Genomic DNA, 22,341 nt, shown 5'->3' on the forward strand with positions numbered 1-22,341 from the left:
GAAGAAAAGCTTGAATCTCAGATCAAAACAACAAAAATGCATCAAAAGTCTTTAATGTCAGCACAGAATTCAATCATCTCATGAATGAGAGATTGATTGTAAGACGTGTTCTGAGTCTGGTCATAGTGAAGGATGCAATGTGACGATTCTAGTCAGAACAATTTCCAGGAAGCCATGTTCCTCTCTCGACCAAACACCCACTGGGCCTCATGCAAGGTGGAAAGAGTCTGCGTACGTCACCGTCCCATGATGTGGTCAGCATGTAAACTGCATGGGCAGGGCCCCTCACAACATCCTGTGCACTGCTGAAGGGAGCTGGGGTGTGACCGCCTGTCTGCACAGGCAGTACCATGTCACTCATGGTCGTCAGCATGGTGTGTGTCGGTGAGTCCTGGAGGGAATCGAGGGAGGGAGCGATGGGGTGGGGATCTGGGCTTGGAGGTAAAGATACCAGCCTAGAGTGGAGATGTGAACCTAGAGGTGGAGATCTGGGCCTGGAGTCTGAGTCTCTGCAGAGCCGAGAGCCCTGTTCTTAACTGTGGGCAACCAGGATGAGTTTACCTTCAGCCCAGCAAGGGCCTGGCTGCCAAGGTGCACGGACCATTCAGGGCAGCTGGGGAGGCCTGGTTTGTGTGCAGATGAATTGTCCATCATGATCTCTCTTTCCAGGGTTCTCCTTGGTCCAGAGGGCCTGGACACATGAGGGTGAGTCCTTCCCTAAACCTTAGAGTGTTACCTCTGCACATAAGAGGATTTTCCTGAAACAGGAGGGAAGTCACGTGGGGGGGTCTCTCAGAAACCAGGAAGAGGGGACCCTGGGATGCTCCGCCCACAGTTCTGACCTAGTCCTCCTCACCTTTCTTACCTTTGCCATAGTCAAGCTCTGTAGGGACCAGGGTGAGACTGGGGAGCTCCAAGCTGGGGTGTGCGGGGAGGAAAGGGTGTCACCAGCAGAGGAGGGGAGGGAAGCAGTGCTAGGAAAGGCCGACCCTCTGAGGACAAAGGTGTAACTCACACCCTCCAGCATTTCCATGACGGTAGAGGCTGCCCTGCGGCTGCTGTCATTCTACCAGAAGAGGTGGGGGAACCACAGCCATGAGCTTCATATTCTAAATCCTTTGATGGATGCTCAGTTGTTTATTGTGGTTTACGTATTGGCTGATATTCCATTTACAAAGAACATGCCCTCACCCCGTGTCTACCTTGTGTTGGTTTATGAAAGCAATTTTGCCATATTAAAATATAGCAGGAGTCCCTCATTCAGCACTTGCTCAAAGTTCTCAGCTGACACGTTTGTTGTAGGGAGACGCCATGTCTGTATGGGATGGGTCCTTCCTGTAGCTCTGGGCACCCAGGTGTGGTAGGAGCCTTAGGAACGTGGAAGCAGGGAGAATCTTCTGAGCACAGGGAGGGAGGGGCCGCTCCACATCTTCCTCTCTAAGGCAACGCCTCCTCCTCCCCTAGGTGGTCAGGACGAGCCCTCCCTATCTATCTGGCCCAGCGCTGTGGTGCCTCAAGGAGAAAGCATGATTCTTCAGTGTCACTATGGTGGTGGGTTTAACAACTTCAGTCTGTACAAGGAAGATGGGATGCCTGCCCCTGAGCTCTACAAAAGAATATTCTAAGGGAAGATCCAAGATGGCTGGTTAGGAGCAGCTCAGGATTGCAGCTCCCAGTGAAAGCGCAGAGGGTGAGTGGACGCCACATTTCCAGACGGATTTTTATTGCCCACAGACCAGGAGATTCCCAGGCGGAGGAGCCCCACAGGTCACCAGCGAGGCTGTTTTGGCCGGCATGGCTGTTTTGCCGGCACCCCAGCACGACGGTTCCTGGTGCAGAGTAAACGGGACTGGGTCCCCTGTTAGCCAGCAAAGGGAGCTCTGGGAAGCTCCGGGAAGGCAGAGTCACTAATTCATCTGATTAAAAAAAAAAGGGTTGGGGGGACTGAAACAGGGAGACAGGCCAGGAGATTCCCGGGCAAAAAAGCACCACGAATCTCAGCGCCGCTGTTTCAGCCGGCACAGTGGGTCGTTGCACAGGAAATCACACAGATCCTGGCGCCTTTTCAACAGGCAACCAGAATGCCTGTGAGATAGCCAACCATTCAACTAAAAAAAAAAAGAGGCTCTGAGCCAGAGAGCCAGGTGATCAGGCCCGGCTGGTCCCAGCCACCCGCACACAAAAAAAACAGCAACTGGAAACGCTCTGGGCTGAGAGTTTCAGAGCAAGCACAGCTGAACCCGGGACGGTCCAGCTCTGTGGGGGAGGGGCGTCTGCCATTACCAAGGCAGTCCACCACTACAGAGGCAGTCCGCCATTGCTGAGGCAGACTGCCGTTGCCGAGGCAACCCGCCATTACAGAGAGAGTCCGTCATTACAGAGGCAGGCCACCATTGCTGAGGCAGTTCTAACTACATCCATATAAACAGGACTGCAGGGAAGTTCATATGGCAGCTGGGCGGAGCCCACAGCAGCTCAGAGAAGCCTCTGCAGGCAGACAGTGACTAGGCTGCCTCCTTGCTGGGCAGGGCAGCCCTGAAAAAAAAAATAGGCAGCAGCACAGCGGAAACTCATAAATAAAGCCCTAACTCCCCGGGACAGAACACCTGGGAAAAAAAGGGGTTTATGAGTTCTGCTGCAGCAGACTTAAATGTACCTGCCCAGCAGCTCTGAATGAACAACAGAGCTCACAGCTCAGCACTTGAGCTATGATAAAGGACAGACTGTCTCCTCAAGCAGCTCCCTGACCCCCGTATATCCAAAGAGTCACCTCATAAAGGAGAGCTCAGACTGACATTTGGCGGGTATCCTGGGACAAAGCAGAAGAAGAAACCGGTAGCAACCTTTACTGTTCTGCAGCTGCTGCAAGTGATCCCCAGGCAAGCAGGGCCTGGAGTGGACCTCAGCAGTCCTATAGCAGAGGGGCCAGACTGTTAGAAGAAAAACTAAGAAACAGAAATAACTTCATCATCAACAAACAGGATGTCCACTCAGAGACCCAATCAGAAAGTCAGCAACTACAAAGACAACAGGTGGATAAATCCACAAAGATGGGAAGAAACCAGAGCAAAAAGGATGAAAACACCTGAAACCAGAACACCTCTCCTCCTACAAGGGATCACAACTCCTCACCAGCAAGGGAACAAGACTGGATGGAGAATGAGTGTGATGAAATGACAGAATCAGGCTTCAGAAGGTGGGTAATAAGAAACTTCCGTGAGCTAAAAGAACATATTCTAACCCAATGCAAAGAAACTAAGAACTTTGAAAAAAGATTTGACAAAATGCTAACGAGAATGGACAACTTAGAGAGGAATATAAGTGAATTGATAGAGCTGAAAAATACAACACGAGAACTTTGTGAAGCATGAACAAGTTTCAAGAGCTGAACCAACAAAGCAGAAGAAAGGATATCAGAGGTCGAAGATCAACTCAATGAAATAAAACGAGAAGGCAAGATTAGAGAAAACAGGGTAAAAAGGAATGAACAAAGTCAACAAGAAATATGGGACTATGTGAAAAGACCTAATCTATGTTTGATAGGTGTACCTGAATGTGACGAAGAGAATGAATCCAAGCTGGAAAAATACTCTTCAGGATATTATCCAGGAAAACTTCCCCAACCTAGCAAGGCAGGCCAATATTAAGTCCAGGAAATACAGAGAACACCACAAAGATATTCCTCAAGAAGAGCAACCCCAAGGCACATAATTGTCAGATTCACCAGGGTTGAAATGAAAGAGAAAATGCTAAGGGCAGCCAGAGAGAAAGGTCAGGTTACCCACAAAGGGAAGCCCATCAGACTCATAGCAGATCTCTCAGCAGAAACCCTACAAGCCAGAAGAGAGTGGGGGCCAATATTCAACATCCTTAAAGAACTTTCAACCCAAAATTTCATATCCAGCCAAACTAAGCTTCATAAGTGAAGGAAAAATAAAATCCTTTGTGAACAAGCAAGTACTCAGAGATTTCATCACCACCAGGCCTGTTACAAGAGCTCCTGAAAGAGGCACTACACATAGAAAAGAACAACCAGTACCAGCCACTCCAAAAACATACCAAATGGCAAAGAGCATCAACACAATGAAGAAACTGCATTAACTAACAGGCAAAATAGCCAGCTAGCATCAACTGGCAGTATCAAATTCACACATAACAATATTAACCCTAAATGTAAATGGACTAAATGCCCCAATCAAAAGACACAGACTGGCAAATTGGATAAAAAGCCAAAACCCATCGGTGTGCTGTATCCAGGAAACACATCTCACATGCAAGGATACACAAAGGCTCAAAATAAAGGGATGAAGGAAGATTTACCAAGCAAATGGAGAGCAAAAAAAAAAGCAGGAGTTGCAATTCTCATCTCTGATAAAATAGACTTTAAAGCAGCAAAGATCAAAAGAGACAAAGAAGGACATTACATAATGGTAAAAGGATCAATGCAACAAGAAGAGCTAACGATCCTAAGTATATATGCACCTAATACAGGAGCACCCAGATACATAAGGCAAGTTCTTAATGACTTACAAAGAGACTTAGATTCCCACACAATAATAGTGGGAGACTTTAACACCCCATTGTCAATATTAGACAGATCAATGAGACAGAAAATTAACAAGGATATCCAGGACTTGAACTCAGACCTGGACCAAGCAAACCTAATAGACATTTACAGAACTCTCCACCCCAAATCCACAGAACATACATTCTTCTCAGCACCACATCACACCTACTCTAAAATTGACCACATAATTGGAAGTAAATCACTCCTCAGCAAATGCAAAAGAATGGAAACCATAACAAACAGTCTCTCAGACCACAGTGCAATCAAGTTAGAACTCAGAATTCAGAAACCAACCCAGAACCACACAGTTTCATGGAAACTGAACAACTTTCTCTTGAATATTGACTGGATAAACAATGAAATGAAGGCAGAGATAAAGATGTTCTTCAAAACCAACAAGAACGAAGACACAACATACCAGAATCTCTGGGACACATTTAAAGCAGTCTCTAGAGGAAAATATACAGCAATAAGTGCCCACATGCGAAGCAAGGAGAGATCAAAATTGACACCCTATCGTCAAAATTGAAAGAGCTAGAGGAGCAAAATCAAAAAAACTCAAAACCTAGCAGAAGACAAGAAATAACTAAGATCAGAGCAGAACGGAAGGAGACAGAGACACAAAAACCCTTCAAAAAATCAATAAATCCAGGAGCTGGTTTTTTGAAAAGATCAACAAAACAGACCACTAGCCAGATTAATAAAAAAGAAAAGAAAGAATAACCAAATAGATGCAATAAAAAACGATAAAGGGGATATCACCACAGATTCCACAGAAATTCAAACCATCATCAGAGATCATTACAAACAACTCTATGCACATAAACTAGAAAACCTGGAAGAAATGGATAAATTCCTGGACACTTGCCTCCTCCCAAGCCTAAACCAGGAAGAAGTCGAAACCCTGAATAGACCAATAACAAGGTCTGAAGTTGAGGCAGCAATTAACAGCCTACCACCCAAAAAAAGCCCAGGTCCAGATGGGTTCACAGCTGAATTCTACCAGACATACAAAGAGGAACTGGTACCATTCCTACTGAAACTATTCCAAATAATCCAAAACGAGGGAATCCTTCCCAAATCATTTTATGAGACCAACATCATCCTGATACCAAAACCCGGCAGAGACTCAACAAGAAAAGAAAACTACAGGCCAATATCCATGATAGACATAGATGCAAAAATCTTCAATAAAATACTGGCAAGCCGATTGCAACAGCACATCAAAAAGCTTATCCACCATGATCAAGTAGGATTCATCCCGGGGATACAAGGCTGGTTCAACATATGCAAGTCTATAAACGTAATTCACCACATAAACAGAACCAAAGACAAAAACCACATGATTAGCTCAATTGATGCAGAGAAGGCCTTTGACAAAATTCAACACCCCTTTATGCTAAAAACCCTCAATAAACTAGGTATTGACGGAACGTATCTCAAAATAATAAAAGCTATTTATGACAAACTGACAGCCAATATCATACTGAATGGGCAAAAACTGGAAGCATTCCCTTTGAAATCTGGCACTAGACAAGGATGCCCTCTCTCACCACTCCTATTCAATATAGTACTGGAAGTTCTAGCCAGAGCAATCAGGCAAGAAAAAGAAATAAAGGGTATTCAAATAGGAAAGGAGGAAGTCAAATTGTCTCTATTTGCAGACAACATGATTGTATATCTAGAAGACCCCCTCATCTCAGCCCAAAATCTCCTGAAACTGATAAGCAACTTCAGCAAAGTCTCAGGACACAAAATCAATGTGCAAAAATCACAGCATTCCTACACACCAATAACAGACTTAAAGAGAGCCAAATCAAGAATGAACTGCCATTCACAATTGCTACAAAGAGAATAAAATACCTAGGAATACAACTAACAAGGAACGTAAAGGACCTCTTCAGGGAGAACTACAAACCACTGCTCAACGAAATAAGAGAGGACACAAACAGATGGAGAAACATTCCATGTTCATGGTTAGGAAGAATTAATATCGTGAAAATGGCCATACTGCCCAAAGTAATTTACAGATTCAACGCTATCCCCATCAAGCTACCAATGACCTTCTTCACAGAACTGGAAAAAAACACCTTAAACTTCATATGGAACCAAAAGAGAGCCCGCATAGCCAAATCAATTCTAAGCAAAAAGAACAAAACAGGAGGCATCACACTACCGGACATCAAACTCTACTACAAGGCTACAGTAATCAAAACAGCATGGTACTGGTACCAAAACAGAGATATAGACCAATGGAACAGAACAGAGGCCTTGGAGGCAACACAATATATCTACAACCATCCGATCTTTGACAAACCTGACAGAAACAAGCAATGGGGAAAGGATTCCCTGTTTAATAAGTGGTGTTGGGAAAACTGGCTAGCCATATGCAGAAAGCAGAAACTGGACCCCTTCCTGACACCTTACATTAAAATTAACTCCAGATGGATTAAAGACTTAAACATAAGACCTAACACCATAAAAACCATAGAAGAAAATCTAGGCAAAACCATTCAGGACATAGGCATAGGCAAGGACTTCACGACCAAAACACCAAAAGCATTGGCAACAAAAGCCAAAATAGACAAATGGGACCTAATCAAACTCCACAGCTTCTGCATGGCAAAAGAAACAGTCATTAGAGTGAATCGGCAACCAACAGAATGGGAAAAAATTTTTGCAGCTTACCCATCTGACAAAGGGTTGATATCCAGAATTTACAAAGAACTAAAACAGATTAGGCCAGGCGTGGTGGCTCATGCCTGTAATCCTAGCACTTTGGGAGGCCGAGGTGGGTGGATCACCTGAGGTCAGGAGTTCAAGTCTAGCCTGGCCATCATGGTGAAACTCCATCTGGAAAAAAAAAAAAGAAAAAAGAACTAAAACAGATTTACAAGAAAAAAACAAACAAGCCCATTCAAAAGTAGGCAAAGGATATGAACAGATACTTTACAAAAGAAGACATACATGAGGCCAACAAACATATGAAAAAATGCTCATCATCACTGGTCATTAGAGAAATGCAAATCAAAACTACATTGAGATACCATCTCACTCCAGCTGGAATGGCAATCATTAAAAAATCCGGAGACAGATGCTGGAGAGGATGTGGAGAAACAGGAACACTTTTACACTGCTGGTGGGAGTGTAAATTAGTTCAACCATTGTGGAAGACAGTGTGGTGATTCCTCAAGGACCTAGAAATAGAAATTCCATTTGACCCAGCAATCCCATTACTGGGTATATATCCACAGGATTATAAATCGTTCTACTATAAGGACACATGCACACAAATGTTCATTGCAGCACAGTTTACAATAGCAAAGACCTGGAACCAACTCAAATGCCCATCGATGATAGACTAGACAGGGAAAATGTGGCATATATACACCATGGAATATTATGCAGCCATCAAAAACGATGAGTTCGCATCCTTTGTAGGGACATAGATGAACCTAGAAACCATCATTCTCAGCAAACTGACACAAGGAAACAAAATCAAACACCACATGTTCTCACTCTTAGGTAGGTGTTGAACAATGAGAACACATGGACACAGGGAGGGGAGCATTACACACTGGGGTCTGTTGGGGGGAAATAGGGGAGGGACAGCGGGAGGTGGGGAGTTGGGGAGAGATAGCTTGGGGAGAAATGCCAGATATAGGTGAAGGGGAGGAAGGCAGCAAATCACACTGCCACGTATGCACCTATGCAACAATGTTGCATGTTCTTCACACGTACCCCAAAACCTAAAATGCAATAAAAAAAAAAAGTAAAAAAAAAAAAAAAAGAATATTCTAGAAAATTTTCATCATGGGACGCATGACCCCAGCACACGCAGGGACCTACAGATGACTGGGTTTTCACCCGTACTCCCGCATTCAATGGACGGCACCCAGCAACCCCCTGGTGATCGTAGTCACAGGTCAGAGGGCTCCTGTCTGGGTTTCTCACTGTCCCACCTCCTGAATTCCCAGAGCTCCTGGTGGGGTGTCCATCAGGTTCTGATTATTCAGGCCCTGATGATATTTGGGGTAAAGGGGAATTGAATACAGAGAAATAGGTGCTGGAGGAAGAATAACTGTCCCCAGTGATGGCCACATTCTCATCCCAGGAGCCTGTGACTATTTATGTTACAGGGCAGGGGACTGAAGGGGGAAGATGGAGCTCAGGTTGTTGATGAGTTGACCTTGAGATGGGGAGGTTGCCTGGACTGTCCAGCTGGGCTCAGTGTCATCACAAGTGCCCACATGAGAGGAGGAGGAAGAGGGGAGTGGGGATTAGAGCAGCGTAGTGGGAGGGAGACTCCACCAGCCACTTTGGGCTCTAAAGGTGGAGGAAGGCCAGGAGCCATGAATGCAGGTGGCCTCTAGGGGCTGGAGAAGAAAAGGGAATTGATTCTCCCCCGAGTCTCCAGAGGCGACGCAGCCCTGCAGACGCCTTGATTTTAGCCCAGGGAGAACTGGGTCCGATTTCTGTCTCCAGAAGTGGAAGGGGTCAGTGTGTTCTCTTCTGCTGCCGTATTGTGATAATTTTCTACAGCAGCAACAGGAAACAACACAGGAATCCAGGGCAAGGACAAGTCAAGAAACCACACCAGGAGAAGGGTGGCCACCCCGAGATCAGCAAGGGGGGGATGCTGAGGCCACCACCAGGCTCGATCCACATAGGGAGGGGTGGATGCTCCTGGAACCAGCACCAGGGGCCGCCTATGGAAGCTGTGACCATGGAGAAGCACAGACATGGCAGGAGAGGTTCCCAGTCCCCACCAGGAACAGGGTGTGTGGACACTGCTGCCCGCCTTCCTCATCAGTTCACACCTCCTGCCAGGGATTCCAATTTGTCCAAAACACATTGAACCAGGCTGTTCAGAGCCTGGACGTGCAGCCTGTCGTGGCTCCTCTTCCACCCTCACATGGACAGGAAGAAACAGATTAGTGGGAAACAGAAACAGCTCAAGGGATGAGGCTGAGCCCAGTGGGAAGGGAGTCAGGGGCTGCTAGAGATGGAGACAGAGAAGAGGGAGGGGGACAGAGGGAGGGACCTGCACCAAGGGTGACGGGCACAGAAAGGAGCAGGGAGACACAGAGAGGGAGGAGAGAGTCAGACACCAGGGAGGGGAAGCCTCACTCATTCCAGGTCCCATGGATGGGAAGACAAAGGGAGACGCCTTCTAAACTCACAATCTCTTTTCCTAAGATTCCACAGAAAACCTTCCCTTCTGGCCCTCCCAGCTCCCCTGGTGAAATTAGGAGAGATGGTCATCCTGCAATGTTGGTCAGATACCGTGTTTGACCACTTCCTTCTGCACAGAGTGGGGATCACTGAGGACCTCTTGTGCCTCATTGGAGAGCCCCGTGATGGTGGCTCCCAGACCAACTTCTCCATAGGTCCCATGACGCCTGCCCTTGCAGGGACCTACAGATGCTACGGTTCTGTCACTCACTCCCCCTATGAGTGATCGGCTCCCAGTGACCCCTTGGACATCGGGATCACAGGAGAGCATCCAGACATTCTTCTCATTGTCATTGGGACACAGAGTGAATGATCCACGATTTGGAAGCCCCAGGTGCTCATGAGGAAGTGAGCATTCTTATACTGACTTGGTGAGGTCTGTACCAGCAGAGACAGAGAAATAGGAGACACAAGTCCAGACCACACGTCATAACAGAGGACAGACACGGGGGCCATACAGGGAGTGAGAAAAGAGAGAAAGGGTAAAGGAGACACAGAGAAAGGCACATGTCCCAGAGAGAGGTGTCCTTCCATGCTGGCTTTGTTCAGAGACATGGCACAGGTTAGAAGTTTTGTTTCTGTTTTATTTCCACAAATTGTTCTCTACGAGGAGAACCCAAAGTCACACATGAATCTGGCCTGAGTTGGGTCCCGTGACCTCGTAGCACCTACAGATGCCGTGTTTATTCTGATGCCTCTGCCTTCTGCGCATAATCATCCCAGGATACCATGGCCCCAGAACACCAGCCTGTGTGCTGTGTGTACTTGGGGTCCCCAGACTGGATTCTGAGGCTCATATTCCAAATAACTCCACATAGTGTAAGATTACTGAGAAGAAAACCCCATAGAGAGACACAGAGAGAAATCAGTGACATCAAAAAGTAAAGACACGAACACAGACATACAGAATGAGCCATAGGAAGGGAATTGAGAGACTCACAGACATATAAAGAGAGAGAAAAGAGGGCAGAGAAGCAGAGAGAATGATGGAAGGGAGCAGAGAAAAGCCCTAAAATCAGGGACCAGCAGGAGGGGCATAAGGAGAGAGAAAGATGGGGATGTGGGATGGATTGCAGAGATTCCAAAGAGAACTAGAGAGACCGAGAGGCAGAGAAAGACAAGGAGATGGAGACACAGATAATAGATGGATAGATATAGATAGATGATAAATAGGTAGACGATAGGTTATAGATATATAGATAAGTTACAGATGTATACATGAGTGATTGACAGATAAATGATACATAAAGATGATGATGATGAAGATAGACAGATGATACATAGCTATAGATAGCTGATAGATTGAGAGAGAATTGAAAGATAGATAGATGTTACATTGATTAGATGACAGAGAGAAAATCTGTAGATAGATACCAAATAGAAAACTAGATAGATTGATAAATAATAGAAATATGCAGAAAGTTATAAACAAGACAGAAAGTGAGAGACTCAGAATGAAGGAAAAAGGAAGATCAAGTCAACCACTCCAAGGAACATCAGAGAGAATAAAACAATATAAAAAGGGAAAACATACCTGGGATAGGGAAGTGAGGTCAGAGACCTAGAGAGACAGGGAAGGTAGAAGGAGAAAACGGACAGAAGAGAGACGGGGTGGAGGGTGAGAGAGAGCATCAGCTCATGGAGCAGGGGAGTGAGTTCTCAGCTCAGGTGTGAAGGGAGCTGTGACAAAGAAGAGCCTCCTGAGCAAACTGCCTCTTCTCCTTCCAGGTCTATACGACAAACCTTCTCTCTCAGCCCAGCCGGGCCCCACGCTTCAGGCAGGAGAGAATGTGACCTTGTCCTGCAGCTCCTGGAGCTGGTTCGACCTGTACCATCTATCCAGGGAGGGGGAGGCCCCTGAACGTAGGCTCCTTGCAGTGCTGAATGTCAGTGGAACATTCCAGGCTGACTTCCCTGTGGACCCTGCCACCCACAGAGGGACCTACAGATGCTTCGGCTCTTTCCATGACACTCCCTATGAGTGGTCAGCCCCAAGTGACCCACTGCCCATTTCTGTCACAAGTGAGGAAGCCAATCTCTTCCCCAAATAGTGGGACTCAGTTGGACTACAATGGCCATATCAGGGGAGCCTCAGATGGCCATGGGGGTGTCAGCCAGAGATGCTGATAGAAGAGACCTAGAGAAAACAGAGAAAGAGACACAGACAGACAAGACAGAGAGCTCACATCAGGGGTTTGGGTGGTAACTGCAACTCTACATGAAGCTTGCAGATAGAGCCCAGGCCACAAAAGCCACTTCCCACTCATTGTACAGAGGCCCGCAGGGGATACATCTAAGCAGCATCAGCTCTGACTTGGGAACATGAAAGGCCAGGCTCAGGTTGGAAAGACTCGAGGTAGCACTAGCCACCCGCCATGACCCATTTCCAGAAGCCCCCGAGCTCTCATCACAGAGCGATTTCAAGCCTCCATCATCTGTCATTCCATACTCTACATTCACATGGACACATTACTCACCTCCCAGCGAGTGAGAAGACGTGGTATTTGTCTTTCTGAGTTGTTTTATATAAAATAATGGCCTCCAGTTTCATCCATGTTGCTGCAAAAGACATGATTTCATTTTTTTTTTTTTGTGGCTGAATAGTATTTCATTGTGTATACATGCCACATTTTCTTAATCCAGTGACTCATTAACAGACTCTTAGATTGATTTCATACCTTTGCCATTGTGAACAGTGCTGCAATAAACATAAAGGTACACATATTTTTTTTTGACATAATTATTTCTTCTCCTTTGGGTAGATACCCAGTAGTGGGACCTCGAGATCAACTGGTGTTTCTATTTTTGGTTCTCTGACAAATCTACATCCTGTCTTCCGTAGAAGCTATACTCATTTACATACTGACCAACAGCCTGTAAGAGTTTCCTTTTCTCTGCATCCTTGCCAACATCTGTCATATGCTTTACACTTTTAAAAATAGCCATTCTGGTTACTATAAGATAATATCTCATTGTGGTTTCCATTTGCATCTCTCTGGTGATTAGTGATGCCGGACATATGTTCATCTGCTTTTTGGCCATTTGTATGCCTTCTTTTGAAAAATGTCTATGCATATCCTGTTGCCCGTACGTAATACCTTTGAATGGTTTTGAAAACGAATAAGCATAATGAGATTGGCTGGGGTGTCACTGGACAAAGTTAGGGAAAGAAGAGGGTGGGTTCAACGATCTGAATTTTCAGTTCAAGTACAAACATAAATGACCTAAGGTTTCTATGTCCACCCTAAAAGATACTCATTGTTTGTAGCCACAGGGCTGAGGATTTTGAAAAATCAAACCCAGAAACTCATCCTTCAAATGCTGAATTACAATGCAAATGGAATTCCCAGCCTCAAAGGGCATCTACTTTGAGGGCATTGATTGGGAAGGTATGGAATCTTCAGATTTGGAATAGGGATGTGTGAAAGACCCTAAAGAGGGTAAAGACAGTGAGCTCCTTAATTCTGTTCTTTGACAATGGAAGCATTCCCTCCACCTGCCTCTCAGAATATTAACCCTGCACTGTCTGAGGAAACAATAATGCCCCCCTCAGGCAGTTGCCATGCAAGACAGTGCTAATTTTCCTCAGGATCCACCCCCACTACCCATCTTTGCTTCTAAGCCATAGGTTGAGTGTGTGATCCATGAGGAAATGTGCTACACTGCAAAGTGACTACTAAGTTTTTCTGATTTATAAACATACAAATCTAGAGAACATGTGTGCAAATGGACATTAAGGGTTTTGGATAATGGCGAAAGGAAGATAAGGATGAGCCAGGTCAATGTTATTGATATGGACCTACTAAGAAGAGATCCTGCATTTAATGCTGCATCTCAGTGAGCCAGACATGGCTCTAACAGTCTGTCTGGTTTATTGACTAAAACATGGAACAAAAGTTGGCCCACAGTAAATGGAGCCACATTGCACTCATAATGTACACTCCTAAAGAAATAGATAGATACATAGACAGATAGATAGGTATATACATAAATAAACAGCTTGTTGGTTCCATTTCTCTGAAGAACCTTGCAAAAACAGATTTTAGTCTAAGGGATAATCATACTCAAACCTTATTCCACTCATAATATACACTCATAAGCGATTTGAGTGTAAGGAAAGTCAGTATTCTGTATGACCAAGGAAGTTCCAGGATGCTTCCATCTTGGCTTCCTCTCTGCCTACCCTGGTGTAGAGTAGAAAAATAATTGCCTATCCAGATAGCAACATTCCATGGTCCAACTAGACGTCATCTACCTCTTCAGCTTCTCCACATCCTGTTCAGTTGTGGCTCCTACTCAGGGTCTCCAACACACCTGGCTCTGTATCTAGACACCCTTCCTATTTCCTCTATCGGGACCCAGTCCCAGGAGAGTGGCTCTTGTGGTCGCTGTCCATGGTGCTGACTGGGATGTTGCCAGGAACTGTAGTTTCAGCACCATGGTCAGAGTCTAGGAGCCAACACTGCTTCCACCGTTTTCTTTCTCCTCTTCCTCCTCCTACTTTTTCTCTTCCTCCTCCTCCTCCTCCTTCTCCTCTTCCTCCTCCTTCTACTCTTTATTTATTATTTATTTATTTTACTTTAAGTTCTGGGGTACATGTGCAGAACGTGCAAGTTTGTTATGTAGGCATACGCATGCCATGGTGGTTTGCTGCATCCACCACCCCATCATCTACATTAGGTATTTCTCCTAATGCTATCCCTCCCCAATCCCCCCACTCCGTGCTATCCCTCCCCTTGCTCCCCACTCCCTGACAGGCCCCGAAGTGTGATGTTCCCCTCCCTGTGTTCATGTGTTCAACATTGTCTCATTGTTCAACACCCACTTATGAGTGAGAACATGCGGTGTTTGGTTTTCTGTTCTTACGTCAGTTTGCTGAGAATGGTGGTTTCCACGTATGTTTATTGCGGCACTGATCACAATAGCAAAGACTTGGAACCAACTCAAATGCCCATCAATGATAGACTGGATACAAAATGTGGCAGATATACACCACGGAATACTGTGTAGCCATAAAAAAGGATGAGCTCATGTCCTTTGCAGGGACATGGATAATGCCTCCACCATTTTCTGTTGTGTTAGTTGATACATGTCTACAAGCTGGGGCCCCTCTTTGAGACTCCCAAATAGAGATTCCCTGAAGGAACCTAATAAATATTTAGTGAGTGTGTCAGAATAAATTAAAAAAAGATACATCCACTCCATGGATTCTGAACAGGAATGGAGTTCAGAAGCTCACCCAGCAGGATGACCACTAGCATGGCCCAGGGTGGCATCTGGAGGTGGTTCTTCCTCATCCATCTCAGGTCACCTCTTTCCAGGCTCAGGAAATCAGTTATAGGGTATTGACTAAAAAGCAACAGGCTTGGAGTTACATCAGTACTTTCAAAACCTACAGCTGCCTCTTGCTATCTCTTTCTCTTTTTGTGTCTCTTTGTAAGGATATTTGGTAGGCTGGCAATCAGAGATTGTTGCCCTGAGAGATGCAGGTATTTGTTTATTCCTAGTCACTTTGCCTCTCTGAGGCTCACTTTGCATTCCTATAAAATTGCAGTAACAAAAGTGTCTTCTTTATAAGGATATAGGGTGGGTTGACAATCAGAGATTATTACATTCTTCTACTTCTCATAGGAAGCAAGCAGTTGAACTAATAAGGAACACTCTGGATCCAGGAAGCCTGAGATTTGATCATAGCTCTGCCCCTTTTAACTATGTGACTTAGGGAAGGTTACCCACATTATTATTGTGTCATATATAAACTTAGAATAGTGCTGGTATCTACCTTATATGGTTTTGGTAGGGAACTACATAGTTAATATATGTGATGTACAAAGTGAAATGCTACCATGTTCTTAGCAGTCACGCAATAATGTAGGCTATTTTTTTCTATTATTATTTTCATTATATGCCTAGAAATAACCTGATAAACTATACTCCGTAATGACAGCTGCTTTATGAATAATTTCTGGGATTGCTGTGAAGGTCCTTAGACATCTGACACATTCCCTGGTTTATGTTCTAATGTTCCAGACTCTCCATATGAGGTTTTAGACTATATCAGCCCTGAGGGATCCTGGTATTTGTTTATTCCTAGATTCATTCAGAAAACATCTCCTGGGTCTCTGATGTGCTACATCCCATGCAGGAAATGGGTGGTGTGGAAATGAGTTACACTCTGTCACTGCCTTTAACAGACTCTGAATCTGAAAACAAACACAACCTAATAATAGAATGATGCTACCGGAAGATTAGGTGGTGATGAAACACAAAGGAGGAACCACTGTTTTCCCTAAGAATTGGGGGTAGCCTTCTTGGGGAAATGGAAAGCTCTCAGGTGATACCTGAAGAAGCAGCATCTGACCCAGCAAAGAAGGAAGAAGTAGGAGAAGGTAGAGCGCAATCCCCAATGAAAGGGAACTCAGTATACTCAGGAAGCACCAGGTAGTTATGAATGCTTGGAACTTCAGACGACAGAAATAGGAGAAATGCAATTTCCTCGATTGTTAGAGTGATCCACCCCGTCTCTACCAAAAACACAAAAATTAGCTGGGCGTGGTGGCCTGCGCCTGTAGTCCCAGCTACTTGGGAGGCTGTGGCAGGAGAATCGCTTGAACCTAGGAGGTGGAGGTTGCAGTGAGATGAGATTGTGCCACTGCAGTCCAGCCTGAGAAACAGAGCAAGACTCCTTCTTAAAAAAAAAAAAAAAAAAAAAAAAAAAAAAAAAAAAAAAGATCACCATTGTTAGTGGGGGCCCTATAGACAGTAACTGACATAACTAACATAACAGGTGTTAACCTGTTACACCAATAGACTGCAATACAGGTTTGCCTCCACTAGATGTTGCTGTCCATCGCCAGAAACGTTACTGTAAAAGCAACTTTTACCGAGAGAAAAGCATGCATTTCCCCCTAAATTTGCCATTAGATAATAACTTTAGGTTTAGGCCATTTTTACAACTTGAAATATGATTGGGAGAAATATGTTATTGGGTGGTTAAAACAACCTTAGCGTTAATTTTGGTATTTTTTTACTATTAAATTTCTTTATGACTTTCACAGACCCTCTTACAACATACTTAAACTTTTTGATTTGTCCTAAATATTCTTCCTTTAAACAACCATGTATTTCCTTTTAGGACAGTATTTACCATACGAAATCCTTCTTTATATAAATTTTTTATAACCTTTTTATAGCTTAGAATGTATTATATTATGAACCTTTAGTAAAAAGTTTTACTAAACTTAATAATAGTTTAGTTAAAAAAAGTTTTACTAAACTTAATGACAGTAAAACTTTATGCTTGCTTCTTATTCATTACTATTACTTCTGCTATAAGCATAACCACCTTGACTAGTTTTTTTCTGCAATTATTAATTTTGTTATAAGGATGATAATCAGGCAAAATATTACAGCAATTAGAATTTTACAACCAGAATTCTACCTTGTGGGTGCCACCGTGTATAGTTCTATAGCAAATAGTAGCATGACTACAACAGTTTTCATAAGAGTGGCATAGCAAATAATTTTGTTTAAAACAACCCAAATGCCCATCGATGATAGAGTGGACAGGGAAAATGTGGCACATATACACCATGGAATACTATGCAGTCATAAAAAATAAGTTTGTATCCTTTGTAGGGACATGGATGAACCCAGAAACCATCATTCTCAGCAAACTGACACAAGAACAGAAAACCAAACACCGCATGTCCTCACTCATAGGCGGGTGTTGAACAATGAGAACACATGGACACAAGGAGAGGAGCATCACACACTGGGGTCTGTGGCGGGGGGACTAGGGGAGAGACAGTGGGGGGTAGAGAGTTGGGGAGGGATAACATGGGGAGAAATGCTAGACATGGGTGATGGGGAGTAAGGCAGCAAACCACATTGCCATGTATGTACCTATGCAACAATCCTGCATGTTCTTCACATGTACCCCAGAACCTAAAACACAATTATATATATATGTATATGTGTATATGTATATAAAACTTTACTTGCCAAGACATTTTCCTTTGGGGAGTTATAAAGTTACAAATGCGATTCTATGAATAATTAAACTTCCCTGCAAATATGCATTAAAAAGAAGTTTTACTATGTGGCAGTCAACTTTGTGAGGAAAGGTTAGAAATAATGAAAACTATTTGGTGAGGTATGAGTGGGACTGAGCAAGAGGAGTGGCCCATAGTTACCTATTTTTTATAATTTTTAGCTTAAGATTTTCTATTTTTTACTTTGCTATTTAGGATTTCTTTTCGGGGGGGCTGTTAAGGGTTGCTTTTTTAGCTTTCTGGGCTTTGACTTGAGCGTGATGCATTCGGAAGTGGATTCCTATAACTTTTTTTTTTTTTTTTGAGACGGAGTTTCGCTCTTGTTACCCAGGCTGGAGTGCAATGGCATGATCTCGGCTCACTGCAACCTCCGCCTCCTGGGTTCAGGCAATTCTCCTGCCTCAGCCTCCTGAGTAGCTGGGATTACAGGCACGCGCCATCGTGCCCAGCTAATTTTTTGTATTTTTAGTAGAGACGGGGTTTCACCATGTTGACCAGGATGGTCTCGATCTCTTGACCTCATGATCCACCCGCCTCGGCCTCCCAAAGTGCTGGGATTACAGGCGTGAGTCACTGTGCCCGGCCGGATTCCTATAACTTTTGCTGCCAAGGGGATTGAAAGAACAGTGCAGGGCCCTTTTTAGCTTGGCTTAGGGAAGGCAACAGAGATGAGAGTTTTTACTAATACCAAATTTCCTGGGTTAGATAAAGGTGGTTTTATTTCCTGAAGATGGGCTTCTGCTAGTTTTGCTAATTTTTGCTGGAAGTGAGCTAGAGAGGTTACATGCTTAAGCAAGTCAGAGGTTTCCTGCCTGAAAACAATTCTTGAGCACACTGATAAGTTTTACCGTTTCCCAAGTCAAAAGCGTGGTGAAGGATTTTAAGGACTTTCTTTTGGCTGGGGCCTGGCAAATAGAGTTTGCCATCCTGACTGTAGCCATTCTGAGGACTGAAAAGTATGCCATCGAGAAGTGGCTTATTCTATTTTTTTAAGGGGAATACTGAGGTTTAATTTCTCTTGTGGAGCCTTTTTAGATTAGAAGGAGCTTCAAGTGTGTTACTGCCTTGAAGCCAATTAGCTGCCTGATTGGCTAATTTATTTCTTTCAGCTAGCTTACTTATTTATTTTTTTGATGTTTCTTACAATGCATCCCTGCTACTTTTTTGTGGAAGAAAACCTGAGGATAATAACCTGCTAATTTTTTGGTGATTTTTTTTTTTTTTTTTTTTTGAGACGGAGTTTTACTCTTGTTGCCCAAGCTGGAGTGCAATAGTGTGCTCTTGGCTCACTGTAACCTCTGCCTTCCAGGCACAAGCGATTCTCCTGCCTCCGCCACCCTCCCCACCACCCCCCCCCCCCCCCCCCCGCGCCGCCCGAGTAGCTGGGATTACAAATGTGTGTCACCACATCTGGCCAATTTTTGGTTTTTTTTTTTTTTTTTTGGTACTTTTAGTACTAACGGGGTTTCACCATATTAGCCAGGCTGGTCTTGAACTCCTGACCTCAGGTGAGCCGCCCACCTGGGCCTCCGAGGCCAGGTGGAATGCTGAGACTACAGGCGTGAGCCACTGTGCCCGCCCATTTGGTGATATTTTTATAGGAGATTTATTAACAGCAAGAAAAAACAATTTTGTTTTAAACGGCAGCATGAGCATGGAGAACCAAGAAAGCATACTCGGAGTTAGTGGGAACGTTAGCTACCTTTTCCTTGCTTAACTTAAGTGCTATTGTAAGAGCTGTTAGCTCAGCTGATTGAGTGCTTGGCCTGGGGAGAGCGACTACTGCTGCTTCTGCCTTACTTTTTGCTTTACCGCCTGTTTATCAGCTAAGAGCTCCCCCTAGAGGACAGTGATCCTGCCCCATTATGTGAATTGTAAGCAGAAAAATAATTTTCTGGGGTTAACTTGGGCTTTTCTGACTAGTAGAGCTATCACGACAATGGCTTGAAAGCATGTGTTAACTAAGGCTGAGAAAATATTGGATTAGACTTTTTCCCGAGATGCCCCTTACGGTTGTGCTATGGGAATAAGGGAGGCCTGGGTTAGAGAAAAGAGAGACTGGCTTTAGTGTTTAGAAGGAGGTCTAATTTCCTTAAATTTTTTTCCCAGAATTATTCAGGGCTCTTGTGCTATAAGGGCAGCTTGAGCCACTGGAGCCAAGGTTCAAGCCCCAGGAGCTACCAGTTTTGCTGGACCATCTGTGAGGCTGGTTTTTGAACTCAGTGGCCTCCACTTCTGGGAGAAGTTCTGTTTTCGGTGGTTTTGGCCACAGGCTGAACAGGGTCGAGGTTGTTTCATTTTGCTCCCTGGACATTTCTTTTTAAAATGCCCTGGCCTGCCACACTGATAGCAACTAGAGGATGCACCTTGGTGGTCCTGGACTTCGCAGGCCTGCAAACCTGCTGCTAGAGGCTTTGTCCTCCTCCTGGTACCTATTATGAAAGACCAAAGTGGCCACATTCAGGAGGTTTTTAAAGGTGCTATTTGGCCCTACAGCTTGCTTTTGTAGTTTTTTTTTTTTTTTTTTTTAATATTAGGAGATGTCTGTGTAATAAATTTGTCCTTCAGGATGAGCTGTTCCTTAACTGAACTAGGGAATAAGGAGGTGCACTTTATTAGTGCCTCTTTTAGCCTTTTTATAAAGGCTACAGGATTTTTATTTGGCTTTTGGTCCATTATAGACAGTTTAGAGTGATTGAGAGGTTTGGCCCAGGTTTTCCATAGGCCTTTTTAAATGCACATTAAAAAGTGCCTCTTGCCATTTATTTTCTGAGCTATGGGGTTTTAGTTACGGTTGTTTACCTGACCTGCTTTCCTCCCTATTGGAAATGCTATTCTGCTATTTCTTAGCTTTTCCTATCTGTTTTCCCCCCTTTTAGTGTATGATAGAAGATACACTGCTTATTTCAAAAATTATTTGCTTTTTGCAGAGTTACCTGCTTTTTAGCTGCTCTTAGGGTTTGGTTTAGGAGCAAAATAACATCCCTCCATGAGTTAAACACCTGAGTTAAATCTTGGAAAGTTTTATATACCTATCAGGGTTTTTAGAAAATTGGCCTTTTATTTGCCCAAGCTTCTGTAATGAGAAGGGAACTTGAGGGGGCTTCAGATAAGGGGGGTTATTCAATGGTTCCCCTGAAAGTTGCTCTTCTAATTTGGAGAACTATTTCCCTGGACCCGCCTGATATGATTGGTAAAATAGCTGGGTTGATTTCACAACAGTTGCAAAGGTTTAGGAAAGACGCCATGCCCTTGTGCATAAGAAAATGAGTCCCTTCTTTTTAAAGTTTTGAGGTTAAGAAAGTTCCAGGGTTTAGAGTGCGTTACAGAGGGGTGCAAGCTGAAGATAATTTGTTACCCGTTTAGAAAAAGAAGTGAGAATGGGGTGGCGGGGGGTGCCAAGATGGCAGAGAAGCCAGCACCAGAATGCAGCTCCCCCCGAATGAGACTCAGAGGGCTAGGGGACTTCACAATTCCAAACAAGGTGATAGGTTCGTTTCTCTGGGACTGATAGGGCCCTAAAATAGGCCCAGAGAAGGAGCCGCAGGGCGACAGCTGCCCAGGGGGGCAAATCAAGATGGCGCGGGGGCCACGTCCCCACCTGAAATGTGCAGCTGGCTCGGAGTGTTGGGGGACTTAACCCCCTAGGCGCTCCGTTTCGGATCCTGTGCTTACGTCATCCCTCCTGCAGCCCACGGTCCAGGAGAGCCGCGCCAGACGCTGGGGAGCTGTGGGTAGTCCATGCAAATCTGAGCAGCAGCTACCTCGGGGCGACGCAAGTCGTTGCAGGGACCTGGGCGGAGTTTGGACTAACGCCAGCAGGACTGAGCTTCCCACAGAGGGAGGCGGAGTGAAAGCAGAGAAACAGACCCTAAGGCCTGGCAGGCCGCACCTCCACAGAACTCAGACTGAAGCCCTGGCTGGAGAGCTCGGCAGCAAATACACCAGCTTGACCCAACCAGGAAGACCGAGCTCTGAGAGAGACGCCGTTGGGAAGGCGGGGCCACTCTCACCTGCAAACAATCTCCAGGGAAGGACCACCCACCCAGCAACCTGACGCAACGCGAGAGCCCAGCAGCGCCCTCTACAGGCCAGAAAAGATACAGCTCCAATCTCAACAGAAAAAAACGTCGCTCAGAGACTCCTCCTGAAATCACCAACTTCAAAGACTAAACGGAACGCTTGTAATCCCAGCACTTTAGGAGGCTGAGGCGGGCGGATCATGAGGTCAACAGATCGAGACCATCTTGGCCAACATGGTGAAACCCGTCTCTACTAAAAAAAAAAATACAAAAATTAGCTGGGCATGGGTGAGCCAAGATCGCGCCACTGCACTCCAGCATGGCACCTCGTGACAAAGCAAGACTCTGTCTCAAAAAAAAAAAAAAAAAAAAAGGCTGGGCGCAGTGGCACTTTGGGAGGCCCAGGACTTTGGGAGGCCGAGGTGGGCGGATCACGAGGTCAAGAGATCGAGACCATCCTGGT

General features: G+C 44.9%; 1 protein-coding gene and 1 pseudogene across 1 annotated transcript in view; one reads left to right on the forward strand and one right to left on the reverse strand.

The window, feature by feature from the left end:
• The window catches only part of LOC105705738 (putative killer cell immunoglobulin-like receptor like protein KIR3DP1), a 63,233-nt gene extending 41,420 nt beyond the window's left edge, over positions 1-21,813 (reverse strand). Inside the window, exons 1-2 of the mRNA XM_064380843.1 lie at positions 21,458-21,813; positions 12,280-12,361 (exon numbers count right to left, since the gene is read on the reverse strand). The gene's annotated coding sequence lies outside the window, so the exon portion shown is untranslated. The remainder of the gene's footprint in view (positions 1-12,279; positions 12,362-21,457) is intronic.
• LOC105705732 (killer cell immunoglobulin-like receptor 2DS2) lies at positions 351-11,853 on the forward strand (annotated as a pseudogene).
• Positions 21,814-22,341: the final 528 nt, after the last annotated feature.

This window comes from Aotus nancymaae, unplaced genomic scaffold, assembly GCF_030222135.1.
Source record: "Aotus nancymaae isolate 86718 unplaced genomic scaffold, 86718_ANA_hifiasm-v0.15.2.pri h1tg000028l, whole genome shotgun sequence".
NCBI classification, from domain to species: domain Eukaryota; kingdom Metazoa; phylum Chordata; class Mammalia; order Primates; family Aotidae; genus Aotus; species Aotus nancymaae.